Source organism: Panthera uncia, chromosome D2, assembly GCF_023721935.1.
Source record: "Panthera uncia isolate 11264 chromosome D2, Puncia_PCG_1.0, whole genome shotgun sequence".
In the NCBI taxonomy this organism is placed as follows: domain Eukaryota; kingdom Metazoa; phylum Chordata; class Mammalia; order Carnivora; family Felidae; genus Panthera; species Panthera uncia.
In genome coordinates, this window is record NC_064818.1 from 22,514,699 (window position 1) to 22,534,473 (window position 19,775).

A 19,775-nucleotide genomic window follows, 5' to 3' on the forward strand; every position below is an offset into this window, starting at 1 on the left:
CTTTTTTTTTTTTTTTCCTACCTGAAACTTGCGCGTGTGTGTTTAGTTGTTTTCGGTTCTTGTAAAGAGTGGTGATGGGGAACAAGGCTTATTTTCACAATCTCTGTGTGCCACCCCTCCCCTCCCCTCCCCCCAAAATTATTGTGGCATGAAGTGTCATTGCCTCTTCGGCAGCTTCTGTTTACCAGGGTAAAAGGTTATTATTTAGAATTTGTTGTTCAGTATAGGGTCCAAAGTTGCTTGGTCGACCTTGAAATTGGACTTTCAGACAAGAAGCTTCCGTGTTAGTTCTTTCTTTGAAGGCTTTGGCTATTTGGATACTGATTTTTGTTTTTAATTGATCACGCCCTTTTCCATGTTATAAGGAACTATAAAAATGCACCAGTTGTGACTACTTCAGTACTATAAAGGTGAACAGATAGACTGATGATAGATAGATCCCCATGCCTCTTAATTTTTTTCATATATATGTATGTATGCACATATATATCCATCTTTGGTGGGCACAGTGTATAAAAAATATAGAGAGATTTATTTATATATCTATATTCAGATATCTGTGTATATTTTTATACTTATTTATATATCTATATTCAGATATCTATATATATTTTTTGTACACCATGCCCACCAAAGATGGATATATGCACACATATCTTTATCTGCATCTCTGCCTAGCTGATCAGTCATGTGTCTCTATAGATAGAAGTGAAGGAGGAGAAGAGATATACATTTGGGAGACCTTGCATGATGCAGTGAATGACTGGAGGCAAGCCAGGGTCACATCTCTCACATCTTCATTTTCTCATCTGTTTGTTGAAGAGACTGGCTCATATCGTGGTTCTCAACAGGCTGGGCAGGGATATCAGAATGCCCTGGGGGTGCTTTATCAAGCTATAAATGTTCCCTGGAAATTCCTGTACTTACAGAGGCATGAAACTCCCCCACCTACCCCTTCTTTGGGAATTGCCACCATGGAGCGACCAGTATGATGACCGACCCATGCTGAATCTCTCATGGGTCCTGGGGTGAAGAAGAGTCTGAGACCACTGGCCCAGAGGGAGCACTAATGGGGTCCCCTTGAGCTGGAACACTCCTTGATTCCATCGGCTAATGTTTTCCCGAGGATCCCTAGTTTGTGGGTTATTCAGATTCAGATTATTCTGCTAAACAATTGCAGGCCTCAGCATGGTTTGAGAAATCCACTGTATTCATGACCTAGGCAGCCTTCCACCTGTTTCAGGGGGGTGTTGTACGTAGGGGTGAGGATGAGGGGATGATGTATAATCCAACAAGGAAGGGAGGAAAGAAGTAGGGCACCTAGGTTCATCGGACCTGGCTTTTTCTTTTTTCCTTACAAACTTTTTTGTCGGATGCCTTTCACAGCTCTGGCTTACTGAACGACTGCCATTCTATAAGAGAATAGTAGTGTTTCTATAAGTTATTTTCTCCTTTTTCCAAGAAGAATTGTTTAATACTCGAATAACCTTTTGTATTCAAGTAGATGAATGTATCCAATACATTTTTTAATACCTTCTCTTTTCAGATCAACCTCTACAAATCTTCCCTTTTTAACACTTCTGTTTTGAGGGTTGTTTTTTTTCCCCATATCCCTGACGTCCAAACCCCTCTGTCCTGCTTGCCACTGAAGAGGTCTGTAAATTTCTGACACAAAATAAAACTGAAAGAATGCTTTCCCTCACTTAAGAGTGTTCAAAGAGCATCACAATGTAACATGATGAAAAATGTTTTAACCTTTTTGGCTAATTTAAGAGTTATTAGTCATTGAGCTTGAAAGCTGTTGTGTCTGGAATTGGTAATAGAAAGAAGTTCCAATTTAACAGTGATCACAATGGTTGTTAAGAGTTCCTAAATTAGTTTTAAATGTTCTCACAAACACAAGCATCTGACTTTTGAATGTTTTCCTGAACTTTCTTCTGGTAAAGCTAATTTTAATGCTGTTTTTCTTCTCCAGCCTCTTAAAGTGGAAGCTTTCTTTTGGAATAAAGGTACCTTTAAAGAGCTTTTAGATGGCTAGCCTAATCATTAGAATATTAGATTTTTCTTTAATCTTTAATATTAGTTGAGTTTGTACTTCGTATAGTATTTCATTCTCCTAAGTGGACACCCTTTCCCCCCGCAAAAGAGCTTATTTTGACCTGATTTGCATACCTTCGCCAACATCCCTCCCCCACCTTCCACGTTGGGTCACACATCTAAACTTCCAGAAAACACCCTTTTAAACCTCCAATTGGTTGTATTTGAAAGCAACATGGGTTAAAGAGTTTGTTAAAATGTGGGGTTGGGTTTCTCCAACCAACTAACAGCTGGTAGGAGAACATAAATTTCATTAGCATTAAACAAATGTTCCTAATATTAAACACTGCCAGATGACTGAAGCACTTCTGTCAGATTACCGCGAGTGCCAGGGGGCCCACAGATGAATTTTCTACACAGTATATATTCTGTACCACACGTTTGGTGACTTCAGTAATTGGTCAAATGTAATTTAGGTAACAGTATGCCTAGGCTGTAAAAATCAAATTTTATTAGCCATATCACCAGGTGGGTGAATGGTGGAGCTGATGGCAAAGGGTTTATAGCATTTATCAGCTACACCTTTGACACATGGAATTCATAAATTGCCATAACATACCTGCAAGGCCCTTCTCAAAAGGACAGTGTCTGCTTTCCTATGATTAAATAATGTTTGTTTTATTAACTAATATATTTTCTGCTTTCTCCTCTTAAATGGGATTATGGAGTGGGGGTGAGAGAGGGCATTCAGAAGATAAATAAAACACGGTTCTTGCTTGCTTGGAGGATTTAAAAATCTAATTGGGGAAGACAGGATTAACACACCTGAAAGGTTAACTAATGTTACAAGAAAGTCAATGATTAAGTATTTGGTGAGTGTTGCAGAAAGCAAGCACAGGAGGAATTTAGCACTGGGCTGGCCAGGGCAGGGAGGGGGGTGATCCTTGGAGGGGGGTCAGGGAAAGCCTCATGAAAAAGGCAAGACTGGGTCTGGTTTTAAAGGACAGGGAGAGGGGCGCCTGGGTGGCTCAGTCAGTTAAGCATCTGACTTCCACTCAGGTCATGATCTCACAGCTTGTGGGTTCGAGCCCCGCATTGGGTTCCACGCCAACAGCACAGAGCCTGCTTGGGATTCTGTCTCTCCCACTCTCTCTGCTCCTCTCCCACTCGTGCTTTCTCTCTCAAAAGTAAATAAATAATAAAAACTTAAGAGAAAAAAAAAAAAAGGATAGGGAGAAAGGCTAATAGAAAAGTTTTGGAAATACCTAGATCACTGACGATTCATGTCCTGACTCTCCATGTTAAGAATGGCTGCCTTCACCCTGGGTGAACCGTTGGCCTTCCCTTACTTGGTTTGCCCCCAATAAATGGACTGGTGCCTTCTCTTTACCAGGGGGACAGGAATATGAGTCTGTGGACCAGGGCTGGGACGAACCCAGGCAGTGGCTTTAGAGCCCAAACTAGGCTTTCTTGGGCAGAGATGACCCACATCCTCTGTGCGTGTGACAGCCTCTTCCAACTGCTCAGACATCATCACCCCTCCCCACTGTTTCAATGTTGTCCACTGAATAACAGGTTTAATTGAACAATAAAAGTAAGGCTTTTAAATCTACAATGAATCCCTATAAATAAATTCTCCGTGGAATTTTATGAAGCTGTTTAATGAAAAGTTTGATTAGAAACTATTAAAGAAAAATAGAATAGATGAAATTTCATCATTTAGTCCCACATTACAGTGGTGTCATTTTGATTTTTATTTACATTGAGATATTCAGAATAGAGTAAATATATCCTGGTTTTAATTAACTATCCTCCTTACTTGGGAAAGGTTATTTTAGGCTTGAAGGGTTTTGATAGCATACCATCTGCTTTCGTCCCTGTATTTTATTCAAGTCCCTTCCCTGCTTACAGCGCTGTGCGATATCTAAACCTATGACATAAGCATAAATCGAATCATATTAATGGCAGGTGATTGAAAAGCTTGAGCCTCGACATCCTGCCTGAATCCTTCCGTCTTGTCAGTTACAATGCTCTTAAAGGCAATGTGCTGTTTTCTCAGCACAAGAAAATGGACTATTTTTAAAACTAAAGCAATGGACTCCCCATTAAAGCATTGCGAAAACTGATTGTATTGCACATGCAATTAGGAAATGAGATTATAATAATAATGAAGGGAAAGTGACATTACGAATGACAATTTTTCTCATAAAAATCTCTCCCCTGTGCATAATTCCTGCCCCCACTGTCCTGTTAGACTCTCCTAGCACGAGGCATTCTTCAACCATCCCCCTACCTTGCTTTTACCTCTTTTTATAATTTGATTCCTCTTTTGTAAAACGCATACCATCATTTATATCATGCTATTGTCTGGACGGTAGGAAAAACATACACGTGCACCCATTTTGCCTATTTTCCCTGTTAGAACAATAAAATGCCTACCAGTTTGTCATGTGTGCTGTTTACATGACTATCACACGATTGATTTCACATGTGTGAAGTGTTGACAGCCAACTCCAAACAGAGGTGTGCACAGTACAGTAGGTACATGGACAACTTTAAGGTACCAGCTTTATCAGATGTAAGGTGGACCCAGTATATATAAATGAGATGAAATCAGTCCGTAAATATGGGTGGAACTAAATGGATTAAGATATGGTTAATTAAAAATATAACAAAAGATACGGTTTATTTTAGTCTGAGTTTTGAATTACAAAGAAACATAAGACATTCTTCTAAGTTCTTTGGAGTCGGGGTGTGTGTGTGTGTTTGTGTGTATGTGTGTTCCTTGACCAAGGAATGGGATGGAGTTAAAGGAAGGATGTGGTAATTCACCTGAAAAGAGCAGAGATGAGATGGACTGCTATCTTGGCATTTGGTCCACGTGCAGGAAACCATGAGGTCCTACCCTCAGGGAGAAGGTGGCTACATCAGCATTAAAACATATCCTTTGCTGAAGCGCAAGGAGCATGGCACCATTTAGGAGAAAGAAGTGCCAGGCTTACAAACAGGTACAGTATTAATCAAGGCTCGCCTGTCTGATTTGCTATTCCTCTGGGCAAGAGATGTAAGTCCCCTCACTTGTCCCATCTTTAAAACCGGGTAGTAATAGCTCATCGCCAGACTCAGACTAAATCTGTATCCGCTTGACCAAAAAAAAGTCCTCGTGGTGAATGAAGATTCTCTACTGTTTCTATTAGAACTTAGGACTTAGACAACTTAGAATCATCTACACTGATCTTGCTCTGTAAATAATAAAGGAACTGTTCCTCTAAGGCCCTGGGACTCTTTCTAGAACCATAATGGAAAAGAAAACTTTCCTACTTTTTACAGTATGTTTTAAAGAATCTTTTCTGACTCTGCACTGAACTTTCCATTTCTGTTTTCCTGTTGGGTGAAATAATGACATTCTAGACAAAAGAAGAAAAAGCCAAGGGAGGGAGGAAAACAGAAGAGGGAATGAAACTTTGACTTCTTATGAAAGAAAATTCAGGATGCATAAAATTATTTTGAAGCAGAGGACGAGCTGGACTGTGCCTCTTCCCTCTAAACATCACATGTTTTGCTGGAAATGAAAGGAAAGGCAGTTGTTTTGTTAAGGATCATGGGAATTTGTAAGTGAGTAAACATTTTTTTTTCCTTGCCAAAGTAGGTTTCATGGTCACAGTGGATTTCGATGATCAAATGGCCTTGCTCCTGGCCCCTGTCCATATTCAGGCTTTTGCTGCCTGCCTGCAGTGCCCACTGATCTCCCAAATGATAACAAGGCAGATGTTTCTCTTTAATTGAAGCAGAGTGGAAAAGGAGCCGTGCTTCTTGTATATTGCTATTTATGCAGAAGACCTTAACCTTCAGAGATCTCTCTTGGAGGACTGTTTTGTCTTGGAAATTTTCTAGAGATTCTGTTTGCCATTAGATAGTGGCCTACCCAGGACCATGCTTGGTACTTTCTGTTTATTGCATGTGCTGCCCAAGTAGGGGCAGAGGAATGTTTAAGTTCATCATACAACGTAGTAAATGTAGTGGTATATCGGATGTGCTCAATAGTACATGTAATGATTAACATATGGCCTTGGCTTCCAGGACGCTAAGACACAAAGAGGGCTGGAGAGCAGACCTCCTGGGGCAGAGCGTTGGAAGCTAGGGTACCATCTCTGTGGAGGGTTAACGAACAGAATTTTTATGTTGTTACTGCAAGTTAACTTTCAGAGTCATGCTATATGGAATGGGTAGGATTCATGGATTTCTTTTCTATTTTTGGAACTTGAAGGGATATTTTAAAATAACTGTGGACTCCTTTTGTAGCCGAGGGGACTCAATGGGTTATTAAAAACTATTTGGACTCAGGGGTACAACAAACTCTTGTTCACTCCAGAAAAAAGGATCTGTGTCTATATTGGCTAATATTTCACCTAGCATTTCATTTAGAAAAGCAAGAAAGTTATATCCCATTACATTAGCAAGATCAACATATTCCTCTCTAGGGTGAAATAGATATTTTTATCAGTTAACACACACACACACACACACACACAAACACAACAGGAAAGAACCAGGTCATTGAAAAATCACAGGCAAAAGTGCTACTTAGGGTAGGGATGGTAGAATGAGGATCAGAATAAGTCTGTATTCGCTTGATTTGTAAAATCCTCTTGATAGCAAAAGATACCCTCTAAACCCCTTCATTCTATCTGCTCAAGGAAATTGTATTGATTAAAGTTCCTTGGACTGTAGCAAGGCTGTCTGGGGATGCTGGGAGCCCACGACAGTGCCTGATACTCAGTACGTTCTTGTCCATTTATGCATTGCACCAATATCTATTACACACCTACCATGTGCCAGGTATTGTTCTTGTCCCTGTGCACACAGTTGTAAATAAGACAAAACAATTTATACTCCTAATGATCTTACAGTGTGGTATGTGGGGAGAAGATTGGGAAAATATGGGATAGGCATGCCATGGGTATTAACCATACCTCAAGAGCTGTGAGGATTAGGACACTTAGATGGTCCATGGCAAGTACCACTTAAGTACTCATCATTAACTAAGTCTTCTTGTACCTCTTGCACCACGCCACACAACCTTACCCACCTACCAAGTCCATAGTGGTTCCTCAAAAAAACATTTATAGAATTATTTCATACCTATACAGACTACTGGGGAAATGAGGTATCATTTGCTAGTAAAGATCATTCAACAACCACTCATTCCAGAAATACTTGTTTGTCCTTCTGCATGGAATGTGTTTCCCCAGATATCATGGGTCTGGCTTCTTCTCATCATTGCATCCTCAGCTCAGATGTCTGCTCCCCAGACAAGTCTTCTCTGACTTGCCCCTTTTCACGTGTTCCGCTGTACCCCGTCACCCAACATATACTTACCGTCCTATAACTTATCTCTATCTGAGATTAACTATCATATTTGTTTTGTTATATGTTTATCGTCTGTGTCCCCCATCCCCACCTGTGTTATAATGTAAGCTCTTTAAGAGAGGGTTCACGTGGGGCACCTGGGTGACTCAGTCAGTTAAGTGTCTGACTCTTGATTTTGGCTCAGGTCATGATCTTACAGTTTGAGAGTTCGAGCCCTGCCTCCCTGCTTGGGATTCTCTCTGTCTGCCCCTCCCACGCTCGCTCTCTCTCAATAAATAAGTAAACTTTAAAAAAAAGCGGGTTCACAACCCTGTACCCACCCAGGGACCAGAACAATACTAGACACACAGTAGGTGTGTAATAAATATTGGGTTAAATGAGTGAGTGGATGCATAAATACTCTGTGTCAATATCATTGCTCTCCCCCATTTTTTGAAGTAAGAACACTTATGCACAGTAAAGTTACCTATCAAGTGGCAGAACCAGGGTTTGAACCTAGACACTCTGGCTCAGCGTCCATGCTCTGAACAATGACACTAGACTGCCTTTCAGCTTGGACCTGGCTCAGAAAGATCTTTCCAGCTTCCTAAGATCCGGCTGCCTGGAAACAGATAACTGGTCACCAGCTCTCTAGATAATGAATATACAGTGGGTTCTGTAGGCTTTACAGAGACTGGTGTGTGTTGGAGAGGTTAGGAGAGGAATGATCATGACAATTCAAAATCTGATCAGGAAACGTTGATGCCAGCCACCGTCCTCGCTTGTCTGTATTCTACCAGCCTCCCTGATTCAGCCTTCGCTGGCCTGCGGTCTCTTCTGCACACGAGCCAGAGTGGTGCTCCCCATCTCATCACACAAGCAGGTATAAATAGAGAGCCCTGTGAGAGCTGGAGGTTGAAAGGGGCAGATAGTAAACTGCCCTGTGTTCCCATGGACTCTTTTTAAGGCACGGGGTTGTGATGCTGACAGGACTTTGATTATACACCTCTCTGTAATTTTCTGCTTAGGAACGCATTGGCTTTCCCAACTTGGCATCCTCCCTTAATGAAAAAATTATAGGTCTAATTTCAAAAAATGAAATGTATGCAAGCTTTCCTGCTTCTGTCACTTCTTTATTCCTGTAGCACATAAATCATTTCCCTTCTTAAAATTAAATTTTGCTTGCCATGATCTGGTAATGGGTTTTCAAAGGAGGCAGACTAGCCAAGCTCTTGGCACAGGTGCAGGCGGCACTGCCTGCTCAGGAAATCTTCTCATCGCTGGCTGGCGTGGGCCTCGACTCCATCATCTGGGCTTTATGCTCCCTCTGGAAGTTGCCTAGAAACTCTCTCCCTGAGAGTCTCTTCTCTGAACGGCCTTTTTGGCTCTCCAGTTGCCATCATGGAAGACTGAAGAACAGATGGGATTTGGGCAGAAAAAGACTGGTACGTTCTAATACTTCTGGGTGCTTCCATTCATGCATTGAACACCGGCTCTGTTGAAGGCGGAGGTCCAGGCATTGTTGGGACATGGGTCTCTGCTCTAAGACACTTAAAACATGAGTTGGCAGAGATAAGACATAGAGTGATGGACCACTATAGATATTATTGTGATCTTAAAAATTCCTCATCTTACCACGAGCAGCCTTATAACATAGTTATTTCGGGGTCACAGATCTAGCACGTTGCCAAAGTGGGAGTTAGCACCCCCACCCCAGTCTGCTGACCCCAGGGGGTACACGTTTCCACCCTAAAGTGACAGAAGCATGGGGCTAAGATTCAGGACTTATTTTGATGTTCAGAGGAGATGATATCTGTCAAGCTTTGTAAATGAGAAAGCTCTGCCATATAATCGGCACTGCAAGGCAGTCCACTAAGGGCTAACCAGAGGAGGCCAAATTGTAGGTGCCCCTGGAATTAAAAGATGTAAAAGAGGGCCCAGATGTCAGGAGAAGGCTCTGAAAGGAAGTGGATCTTCAACTGGACCTTGAGGGATTCAAAAAAAAAAAAGGAAGTTATTTCAGGTGAGGAGATAGAAAATACTCCAGACTTTGAAGCTCAAAGAAAGAGATTGTTTCCTCTGCCATTTTTAGCTTTCAGCATAGACGTTAAAACACACACACACACACACACACACACACACACACACACACAAAACAAATAAAATACCAGCCTCTGCAAGCAAAACTTTTTTTCTTCCTAGAAGATGTCACCTTCCCCTGAGGGAGCCAGTGCTTCTGAGTCCTTCTCTCAGAGACCCCATTGTGGTTAGGACCCAGGGGAAGCCTCTTGGAGGAAAAATCAACTTGTCTCTTATTAAATTGGAAATTTCCCCTTGGGCCTATAAGAAGGAGAAGGAGAGATGCATCAACTTTGCAGCAGGGGGTAAAGGACTGAGGTGCCTGCTTGGTTTCCTGGACGTTTAGGGGCTGCTTCTAGGTTGAAACTGTAGATTCAGAACAATCTTCTAGAATACTTCACTCCGTGTCCTTCTGTGTTCCTCAGTACTTTCTCAAAGTTGCTTTTTTCTTCTGTTTGGTATTAAAGTTAATGGATTCTATTGCATTTCTCTTCCCTAGATTCTAAGCTCCTAGGGGGAGTAAGAATCATGCGTTACTCACCTCTGTATCAACACATGTTTGTGTAAGTGAGTAAAAATCCTGCCAAATGTCAGAAGGCTTCAAATTATCATTTTATCTCCTTCCTTAAAGTCAAGTATTTCTTAACCTCAATCTTTAGCTCATTGCCAATTGATTGAATTCTCAAGGGAAAGTATCTAGCTCAAAGGACATGTTTTTTTTCCTCAACATTTACTCATCTCTTCAAACCAGAGGAATGTTCTTCATAAATCGGTCAAGATCTTTGGTTGACGAGTTTTCATTGGTTATGATGTTTAATAGATCCCGGAGTCTGCACAACCTAGAAGGGTGTTCTCTGAGGAAGTCAAGGAGCATCCATAAATTAAAGCAAATAGTAGCCTGTACCCATAAGTCACCACACTGATCTTTCCAGCCTCTAACCCACAGATCTCAGAATTCGGTGTGAAAATCAAGGAACACTGGCAGGGTCATTAGCATCTAGGACATTGACAAGTTCCAATTAAATGTGGGCTATCTGGATCTGAAACATAATATAGATCACAGTTCACACTGGGATCAGATCAGAAAGTGTTGGAAAAGAAAAAGCTTAGCCAGTTGAACATTCATTACTAGGAAGATTACTTGGTGGATGGCACTTACACCCTGAGCATACTTTGTGGATTGTTGACTTACGTCGTGTTCTTTATGGATGAGGATGAGACCTTCTATCTCTCAGGAGAGCTTCAGTGAGGAGAGCTCCATCTTTGGATGAGGCAAGTTCACAACACACAGGGTTTAACAGACCACACTTTCTTCCTCACAGTTCCAGACGTGAATATTAGGTCTTTATTTATTTTCTTTTTAATTTTTTAAATGTTTATTTATTTTTGAGAGAGAGAGAGAGAAAGATTCAGAGCACAAGCAGGGGAGGGGCAGAGAGAGAGGGAGACACAGAATCTGAAGCAGGCTCCAGGCTCTGAGCTGTCAGCACAGAGGCGGACGCGGGGCTCGAACCCATGAAGCGTGAGATCATGACCTGAACTGAAGCCGGACACCTAACCAACTGAGCCACCCAGGCACCCTGAAAATTAGGTCTTTAAAATAGGAGATAGGGGCACGTGGGTGGCTCAGTCACTGAAGTGTACAACTCTTGGTTTCAGTTCAGATCATGATCTCGTGGTTCGTGGGTTCGAGCCCCACATCAGGCTCTGCGCTGTCTGTGAAGAGTCTGCTTGGGATTCTCTCTCTTCTCTCTCTGTCCCACCCCCACTCACTCACTCTGTCTCAAATAAATAAACTCAAAAAATAAATAATTAAAATAATAAAATAGGAGATCAAATATTTTAACAAAGATGACCATGCACAGTGCCAGAAACTATACTCTGTCAGGGTGCTGACCGCTGCCCCATTCCAAGCACAGACACCTTCAGAAAGAGAAAGGATGTTGGTAAAAGTGGATTCTTTTGCTCCTTTTCTTTATCATAGTCCAGATGACAGGCCCTATGCTATAGAGAATGCATTCTGTCCCTTTGTTCTTCAAGAAAGGGAGTTAAAATATGTCAGAACTAGAACAAAAGGGGCCACAGGGACCCCTATTAAAGTGTCTTGCTGACCTTGCCGGAGCTGAGGTGAGGAGGTAGCCTCAGAGAGCAGAGAGACCATAGCCTGGCCTCTTCCAACTGGGGCAGAGGCTCATCCCGCCCTCACACTGGCATCCACAACCCAGGAGAAGAATGTCCTTCACACACAGAGGAGTGTTGATCATACTTTTCAAGTGGCCTTCACCCCATCTTCAAGATCTTGCCTCTGAACAACCTTGTATAACCTCAAGGACCTGTGTCCATGACCCCTTTGGGCAGTTGAAGAACTGATCGGGAAATTCAGGAGTTAAACATGAGTGTAGTAGTGGTAAGACCTCACTGGGATGTGGGCATCAGCTTCTCGATCTGCGCTTCTGGGGGCTGTCCCCCCCCCATATGGGGCCCAGTCCTGAAGGGCATGGCATCACCACCACGAGATCCTATGCAGCAAACTCTAGTCAACCAGGATCTTGAGTCAACCAGATGCTCCCCATCCCGAATACCCTTTGTACAATATTTCAAGGAGGGGGAAAAAATAGTAAAACACAGCTCATATGTTTTTCAAAATATTTTTCTCATTATGAAATTATTTCCATTATGGAAAGGACAAGGATAATAATAATAATAATTGCCACTCTTCTGTGAGCATGCACCATATGTCAGGCCTTATGCTAACTCCTTTACATACATAATCTCACTCCTTAGAGGCCCCTGTAAGGAATCCCATATTAGCCATCACTTCACATGGGAGGAAGCAGAAGCTAAGAAAGGTCACATCAGCCCAAAGTCACACGGCTAGTAAGTGGTCAGGCTGGATTCCAGTTCAGGTCTGTCTAGCTTCAAAGCTGGTATGCTCCTCCACTCTTTGATATTGCCTCCCTAAATATCATTGGTAATCTCATCAGGGTTTATCTATTTCCTTCCAGACTTTTTCCATAGCATTTTTATTTACTTGAGAACAGTTTATACATGCAGTTTTTTACCTTAAAATTTTAGCACTTATAAACATTTCCTCATATCCTTATGAACAGTTTCACTAGCACCATTTTAATGGTTGCATAATACTGAATCAAATGACTTTATCAGAGTTTACATAATCCCTTTCTATTAGAAGTTGCTTTGTTTCTTCCAGGGTTTTGTTTAGCTTTGTTGCTTCAATGGGTAATGTATAATTAACACTGTAATGAACATCTTTGTTTATAAAAGCATCAGCATTTTGATGGTTTCTTTCGGATAAATTCCAAGAATCTCTTATTGCCAAAATTATTTTCCTTCTCAGCAATAGCAGAGATATCAGATAATCAGAGCCAGCCCAGTGCTTGGTTACAATCAGCCCTATCTACTGAACCTTCTATGGCTATGGTTGACGACACTGAGAACCCAGTGTTCAGAATGAAGATCCACAGTTTCTGTGTGACTCTAAGACACAAGAGGAAAAAATTTCTTCAGTGAATACTGGGGGACTTAGGCAAGAAAGTGAGCTCGGGCAAAGATCTTTGGTCTCCCGAAGAACTCACTAAAATTGTGATTTTTAGTCTCAGACCTCCTGAATTTGAATGGGCAATGTCCCATCACCAACATTTTAATCTTACTTTATGCACACTTAAGACTGAGACTCAGTGTTGCAGGAATGCCCAAAGTTGTAGTGGTGGCCATGATGCTGACGAGTGGAAGTCGACAGGGTAATGATTACTGCCAGCTCTTCCTTCCTTAATTGCTTCCATCCAGGTGTGATGGCAGAACCCTTGAGCTGCAATTGCACTGACGTGCTAGACTGAGATGACAAATGGCAGCAGAAGGTAGGGTATGTTCCCCGGGCAGTCACGGGCTCCCGTAAAAGGCTTTCCTTAAGGAAAAGTGCATGATTTTGGAGGGATACACTCTAGTGCTATGAATTACCCAGAAATAGGAAAAAGTGCAATGTACCAGAAAGGGCCCTTGACTGGGAGTCAAGAGAACTGAGTTTAGAATCTGGCCCTCTCACCAAATATGGAGCTTCACCAACTCAGTTAATTCCAGATTTCCACTCTTACCTCTGAAATGGAGGGTTGGACTGGATTTTTGAGCTTTTTTGGATTTCCGCCCCATTGGAGGATCTGAAGGAAGCTATGAGTCTTCTTCTCATGAAAGTGTGCGCGCAAACATCATCATCATCATTACCATCATGGTTTTGAACAATGTTAGCAAAAATTAACCTATCAAGCAAATATAGGAAATCTGCATATATTTTTCGGGATTTGTCCACTTATGTGAAACCTTAGGTTATGAACCCCTAGACCAGGTGATCTTCCAGATCTCTTTCTGTCCTCACATACTTGCATTCTATCTGTGAAACAGATCATGATTTGTAACGATTCTCTGTCAATGTTACATTTCACTACCTAGGGCAGCTCATTTCCTGAGAATTCTGGGTAATTAAAAAAATAACAATAACTCATACCTTTTATTGAGAGTGTACTATGTGTCAGGCACTGTATTAGGTGTCTAAATAGAGTCTGTGTCCCAAAATGATATCTATTTAATGGATCACATATATTTTATATGATTAATCACTTTAGTGGAAGGTTTAGTGAAGGTTTAAGGTTCAATGTGTATTGAGCACTTAATATATACATCACCTCCTTAAATTCTCACAATACTTTGAGGTAGGTAGTGTCCTGTTTTGCAGATGAAAAAATTGAGGTTCAGAGCTATTTAAGAGGAAGCCATCCACCAGCAAGTGGTGGAGCTGGGATTCAAACCCAGCTTGGTACTCTCCAGCTAGTGCTCCTGTGGGGTGTGCTGCATTGCTGTCCATGGTAAACGGGTAACTACTCTGATTCGCGTGAAGAATGATTGCAAGAATCCAAAGTGTGCTCAAAATTTTTGACAAAAGGGATGCAAAAAATGTCCCCACAGAAGTTCTTCACATTCAGCTGCACAGTCTTTGTTTCCAACCCCCAGCAATATCCATTTAATGAGGCATGTGAGCCTAAGCACGATAGCTCGCCTTAGCCTCCCCTGACATATACTGGGCACCTGCTGAAGGCGAGGTGTTACACTGGCAAGACTGGGGAGTGAGACATCCGGTGTGTGCCATCAGGGGCACTGCATCAGGCCCAGTGTTCCCTCAGCGTGCAACACTGGCTCCATTCTCACAGTGTGCTAAATAGGGCAGATTTATGGCCCATGGGCCCTATCTGGCCCATTGCTGTCTTACAGAGTTGCTTGTTTGTTTAATTTTTTTAAGAGAGAGAGAGAAAGAGAGCGAGCACAAATGGGGGAGAGGCAGAGAGAGAGGGAGAGAGAGAATCCCAAGTAGACTCTGCACAGTCAACACAGAGCCCAATGCGGGGCTTGATCTCATGAACTCTTGAGATCATGACCTGAGCCAAAACCAAGAGTCGGATGCTTAACCAACAGAGCCACCCAGGTGCCTGATGTCTTATAGAATGTTTTGCTGAGCGCTGCCACACCACACTCATGTGTCTCTGTCTCGTCCATGACTGTTTTTGTGCTACAACAGACAAGTCGAGTAGAGTATGCCCTACAAGGCTGAAAATATTTACACTCCTACCCTTTACAGAAAAATTTGCCGATCCCTGATACAGACCAAACAACTAGGTACTATATTTCATCCAATCTAAACATCATTTGTAATACACATCATTTTCATACATACTGCCAAGAAATAAAAAGCGTTATCACTGTAAGATGCTGTCCATTTGGGAGGCCACCGATTCTGGAGACATTGAAATGTGATAAGAACTGTGTGCCTTACACTTGAAATTTGGTACTTTTCAGAGAGATATTTTAGAGACATTTTTTAAAAATGTAAATATGGATTGTCATAAAGACTATTTTCCCTTTCCCATTAAATCAACCACGTGTTGACTCCCTGTGAAACCTATAATAACAGACCATGTGATGGGACCCAGTGAATTAGAAAAGTGCTGGCTTTTTGGCATCTGTCTTGCCAAAGACTGTTGCTATTAATGAGTAGAAGAAATATTTTGGCATTGTTCTCTGATACTATTTTCAACTCCTGTTAGTATAAATATTTAGGGTGTTGCAGCACAGTGGCTTGTGTGGCAGTAAAATTGTTAGTTCTTTTATCTTAGGGCTGGAATATTTGAACAGTATGCTTGCTCTTAAAATGTGTTAGGCTGCGTACAAAAGGCTTTGTAGTAGTTTGGAATGGGAAGCTTCTTAGATGCTGCTTATGGTCAGATTCTTACCAGTCTGAAAAATATGCTAATTACATACAGGGCTCTGAGCGAAGAGTGAACTCAATATTACAATTTTAAACTCCCTCAAAGCAAAAACAAGACACCACTTAAGGTGAGATGGCGATTAATGCATTAACAGTACGTGCCCGCTGTGTGTACACAAACTGATCATTGTGTGTTACACACATTTGCGTATTCGTGTAAACTGACCAGAGAGCATCCATATTTGCAAATGTAAGTCATGGTTTTATGTTTTGTTTTTCCTTCAAAAATAGAAATTTAGGAATTCTGAGTCAGGCCACTTATTCTTTGGCTAATTTCAACTGCGGAGTAAGTTATTAATGACCCCCAGATGTTGTTTATAGTGATTGGATATTTTCAGTTGTGAAGTAATATTTTCTTTTTTTGTGTGCAAGTGATATTTCTTAACATGCTCTATGGCATCTGAATAAAAGTTTGATGGCAGAACAGTTTGCATGTCCAATGTAATTGCTTCTAAGTGAGCTCTTCATTCTTCACATTTTTAGCTCTAATTGCTTTTTTTCCCATATGTCTAAAAATAAATATTTGCAAGTTTTGCGTTCTGCTACTCATTGTAATACATAAAATATTTGTACACTGAGCAAAATTCACTGATAATGTTCGCAATGGGCTATTTAGAGAGAGTAAGGTTTGTGTGGTAAGAGGAGATAAAATACGCTTTTATTAGTATAAATGCCAAAGAAAGCCATTTATCATATTTTGAAAGAATATTTTTAAAGGAGTGGCCAGATATTTGACCTCTGGGACTATTTAAATAGATTCAGTTGGAAAAAGAGATCCTGAGTCAAAAATAGTCTGTTTTGCTATATAATGGATATTATAAGTGATCTTTGGAAGGTGGCAATTAACTTTTGATTATCAGGGACAGGGGCCCCACTATGTAGATGATCCAAGCCCCCCGACTCCCTGGGCAGGCCTCCTCTGCCTCCTCTGCCTTCATTTGAGTTTATTCCAGCTCATTAGCACCTCCACCCGAAGGCTGGCAGAGAAAAGGGGAAGAAGAAAAAATGAAATCACTTGTTCTGCTCTTAATGGCCTTTGGAAAGAATGGATCATGAATGAAATAGAAACTAGTGGGAAAAATAAGCTATTGGATTTTCAGTGTTTTCTTTTATCCTTGCCTTCCTTCGTTGACACGAATAATCAATAGTTGGCTTAAAGACTTTTAAATGAACTGTACCTTGGAAGGCTTTGCAGTTATAATAGCAATATTATTCCCTTTACGCTCCCAAAGACTGGGTGAATTCCAGAGAGGTAAATATTGCCCAGTCTGCATGTTGGCATGTTTCTGAGCTTGCTGCCTTTGTTTTTCTTCTTTTTTTGGTAAAAAACAAAACAAAACAAAAATAAAAACAAAACCCCACCTTCTCCCAGTCAGTTTTTATGCACAGAATTCTGCTTCCCCTGTCCCCGTATTAAATCTAAACAATTATTTGTGTGTGTTCAGATATACGCATCTGCTTGGCCGCCATATCCTGTGATCCTGTCCATGATACTGACCTGGCGATACTTTGCATTAATGAAAGTTGGCGGGTTTGGTGTTTCTCATCATATTTGCCTCTTAATGTGTTGCTGTATTTACAGTTCACCCAGAACAATGTGTGACAAAGGTTTGCTTTTAGCATAACAGCTGCCAGATTTATACCACATCTCAAGGTTCTATTAGACGTGACAATAAAGCAATTCTTCAATGTTTGCATTACTTAGCCATCTTTTTGATATATATTCTTTAAGTTATCCTGGCTACGTGCATCTCAAATTTCAGTCGCTCTTTTGGACCACCATGCAGCCCAGAGCTTTTGAGCTTTGTCTTGGAAGCTCCTTCCATCAATCAGAATACCAAATTTACATTGTTAGGTTCCCCAGAGGTGTTAGAGCCCTGGATCCAGCAATTATTGTGAATAAGAACCTTGCAGCCAGGGTGAGTGCCAACATTCCAAGTGCTAGCACAATGGAAAAGAGAAGTGGTTTATGTTAGAATATGGTCACATTCTTCTGATTAAACCCACTCAAAAAAGACAACATTGTAATATTTTCCAATGACTGTTTATCATGAATTACGTCAGCCTTCGTTTAAATTGCTATTATTTCTCCTTAATGCTTCTTGGTGCCTGCATAATTTACAGCACTGGCAGCCTGGGGGACTATGAAATAACCTTTCACAACCAACACACAATAGTAAAGAACATGGCGTTTTTGTTGTTAATTATTATAGGACTCCTTTAACTTTTACAAAGTGACATAAAATATTGTTGAGGTATTTATGGTTCAAGCTACTTTTACATGGATCTATTTTGCTTCTGGCTAGTTCTTAACTAAAGCAATCATTTGTGGTTATTAGGCCGCCGGAGATATTATGTCAGAACTGGTTTAAGAGTATTATTATGTATCACATGTCTTACACTACATGTCAGCACTTGAGACTGTCTTTCAATAAAAACAAATGTAATTTTAGTTTGTGCTCTTTTAGGGATCAGTGATTTGTAAGCTAACCTGAGTTCATTTGAAGGTGTCCCAACCATTCGGGAGGGGGCCTGTCTCAGCCTTCCATCCTACCCTGTTAGTCGCTTTCCTGTGGATTTAAGGCCTGTCCAAAACAAACTTTGGCAAATGTTTAATTCGGAGTGAAGATTTGCTTCTGGGGAGCAACAGAATTAGCAAGGACTAGTTAATTGCCCATGGCTGAGCTGGTTTTGATTCCCCTGTTTTGTGGTTATTCTTATAGATTTCATAAGCACTGGGTCATCTAGCTATGGCCTTCTGAAGAAAAGGGGAGAGTCCCAGCCCATAGGAGGCCCTACCTCACACGTGCAAAGGGGCTACCCCAACATTCTGGAGATAAGTCTTGGGTAAAGTCTGGTAGAAGCAAAAAGGATGGGAACAGGGTTGAGTTTCCACAAAGCTACACTTCCAAGCAAACTTTGAATTAGTATGTCACTCCCCTGGGTTCCAAATACTGTGCATATTTTCCAGTCCTTGCTTATTTAAAGCAAGAAAGGAAGGGCGTGCCAGAAAGTTTTACAAAGAATGAAAACACATTAGTGACTCATGTGAACAATTACTGATTTTCTTAACATATAATTTCTTAATTACTGTCAAACAAAATAATTTGCATGATAATATTTTCCCCTCCCCACCCCCATCTGTGTTTAAAGAGCCATAAAATAGTGATCAAAGAGCCTGTTTGATCAATAGTAGGGAAACTTAACTCCTTAATTCTTAGGGATTGATGGGATTCTGACATTTGGATATTCTTTAGAATAATCACCCCCAACACAATGGGCAAAATGAGCTTTCCAGTAAAACAAACAGCTTTGAAAAGAGCTCGGGGGCATTTTCTTTAGCTTGAATTCAAGGAGGAAATTGTGACTTTTATGAAACTTGCATAAATTTACATGTATCCTGTCAGAGTTTTAAAATTAGACAACATGCCTGAATGCCCTGGAAATGAGTCTGCCATCCAGATTTAGAGTGCTTTTAGCTTTTTTAATTAAAGACATTTCACCAGCCAACCCCAGAGAAGAAGGGAATTAAGCATTACATAAGAATGTAGCAAAGTTTGAGATTTAATGAGTGAATATTATAAATTTATAAAGGAGATAAAAGGTGTGAAAGAAGCAGTTATTGGGAGTTTTCTGCGTTGTTTTTTTTTTTTTTTTTAAATACAAAAAATGGAAGAAGTGAAAGGGCCAGGCTGCCATTTGCTGTAGCCCTCGTTCTGGAACTGGTTCAAAGCTCGCAGAACTGACTGTGGGCTGTGAGGCTTGTTAATGAGCACTTGTGGCAGTGAACTGGGATCATGGGCTTGTCACATGAATATATATACACACATATATATAACTCAGAAGATAGAAGACAAGAATTGTTGCTGCCGTGTGGTTGTGAGAAACTCAAAACAATTAAAATCATCCTCGAAACTGCCTTTATCAGAACTCCAGTGCTGAACCCTACAAATGCTCATTTTGAATTCTTTAATAACCA

The 19,775-nt window shown here is 41.0% G+C and overlaps 1 protein-coding gene across 2 annotated transcripts in view; it reads left to right on the forward strand.

The window, feature by feature from the left end:
* The window catches only part of ARID5B (AT-rich interaction domain 5B), a 178,930-nt gene that overhangs the window by 88,606 nt on the left and 70,549 nt on the right, over positions 1-19,775 (forward strand). The window contains exon 1 of one of the 2 annotated variants that reach the window (XM_049645104.1): positions 1-19,775. This exon is cut by the window's right edge and continues 26,276 nt beyond it. The exons of the other annotated variant lie outside the window; for it this stretch is intronic. The gene's annotated coding sequence lies outside the window, so the exon portion shown is untranslated. 2 annotated transcript variants of the gene reach the window in all.